This window comes from Geospiza fortis, unplaced genomic scaffold (genome assembly GCF_000277835.1).
Source record: "Geospiza fortis unplaced genomic scaffold, GeoFor_1.0 scaffold154, whole genome shotgun sequence".
Classification (NCBI taxonomy): domain Eukaryota; kingdom Metazoa; phylum Chordata; class Aves; order Passeriformes; family Thraupidae; genus Geospiza; species Geospiza fortis.
The window spans coordinates 364,659-366,593 of NW_005054397.1; the positions used below are offsets into that span (position 1 = coordinate 364,659).

At 44.3% G+C, this 1,935-nt stretch overlaps 1 protein-coding gene across 1 annotated transcript in view; it reads left to right on the top strand.

The window, feature by feature from the left end:
* The window catches only part of GABPA (GA binding protein transcription factor subunit alpha), a 26,825-nt gene that overhangs the window by 79 nt on the left and 24,811 nt on the right, over positions 1-1,935 (top strand).

The following is a 1,935-nucleotide window of genomic DNA, read 5'->3' on the forward strand; positions in this document are numbered from 1 at the left end:
GGAGGGAGTCGAGAGAAAGGCAGCGGAGTTGGGAAAGGGACTGGAGCCCAAGTCTGATGAGGAGTGAGTCCCCCCAGACTCACCTCGGGGAAAGGCAGGCCCGGGGAGCGCCCTGTATCTCTTTACATTTCCTAGACAGGAGGGCTCTGCTCCTCAGCAAACCAGTAATAAAGAGTCTTAGGCTGTGCCAGGGAAGGTTTAGGTTGGACAGTAAGAGGACAGGCAGCCCAGGGAGGTGGTGGTGGAATCACCATCCCTGGAGATGCTAAAGGAAAGACTGGATGTGGCACTTAGTGCCATGGTCTAGTTGACGTGGTGTTCAGTTATGATGATTTTGAAGGTCTTTTCCAACCTAACTGATCCCATGATCTTGTATAGTTTCCTTCCTAGTGTTTGGCCAAGTACATATGCACAGCCACAGCTCCCAGTTTGGCTTTATTTCCTCACTTCAGGCTGTTGGTAGGGAAGTTAAATACATCAAATCTGGTGTGATTTTCCCCCACCCTGTTCACTGCTCCATTGTCTCCATCATAAAACTGAACCAGCTCATGATTGTAAAAGCTGATCTGTAAAGGATGGGCCATCTGCTTTGTTACCTGCTTTGTGTTGGTATCTATAATTTGCATAATGTGGATGGATAGGAACCATGTGCTGCACACACCAGAGCTTCTCTGGGGCACAAATAACTCCAGGGACTGGGCTTCAGTATCAGCTGATTATGTGTGTGAGCTCCAGAGCTGGACTCCATCTCACAATTACCTGCTGGGGTAGCAAACAATTCTACTCATAGAGTTTGTGCCCATTTCACAGTGGGCTCATTCCTTGCTTAACTCCTTGTGTTCTAGGAAAAAGATCTTAAACAGCATAGGGGGACTACTCTCCTTACTGTAAAAGATACTGGAGTAGCACTGGGCTGTCACATGGGAAAAAGGCTGTGTTGACACACGCCTTCTTGTGTGTTAGGGGAGGTCAGCTTTCTTCTTGGCTAACTGGTAAGTCTTAGGGCTTGTTAGGTTGAAGGAAAAGGTAGAAACAAGAAGAAATCAGTAGGCTGAGCCTTCCAGCAACCAACCACAGGTTTTATGTTCCTTTGAACAAATTCTGCTGTTGAAGTGTTCCTGCCACATGAACTCTCCATGCAAGCCGGGCTCTTTGAGCCTTCTTGTCTCTCAGCAGCCTTCAGGGATGGGGCAGGCAATTCAGTCCCATCTGAACCTTTATTCACTTTCAAACTCTGCATCATCCTGTAGGAACAAACTGCTAGACTTCATATGAAATGTTCATATTATAAGAAATCTCTTTTTGCTAGTATAGGGAAGACTGAATAATTTTCCCCTTTAGGCTTCTGTGAACTTTAATGATTTTATGTGTTTACATTATGTTGTTATTCTTTATACCCATCTCCCTTCTTTGTGTCTGTGCTCAGCAGAACCATCTTTCTTCCTCTTTGTGTGCCTGTTCTTTGTGCACCTGCTTTTTGTGCCTGGGTTCCTCTTTCCTGTCCCTCCAGGGATCTGGAAATATAGCAAAGCTTGAGAGATTCAACCATGAACTGCCTTTGAAGAGGGAGTGAGCAGTTACTAGTCCCAGCTGCCAGTTTGGAGTCCAATCCATAGGGACTTCTAAATGCCTTAACTAATTCTGTACTGTTGCTGTGGGCAGTAATATTTTCTCAGTCTCATCACTCTGCATTTAGCTGTATTGAATAATTTCTGGCAGAAATCTATCAAGGTGGTGAGTTCTTTCTGTAAGTTTGCACTGTTTTCTCAGTAAATAATATATGAATATGTCAACAGAAATCCCAGCCTAACCCCTTTGTGACCTTACTGGTAAATTCCCTTCATCACAAAAAAGACAATTTACCTTTGTTTTGTGTTTTTAATCTGATTGCTAATACAGAAAAGACATTCACCCCTTCTTATCATATCAGTTTGC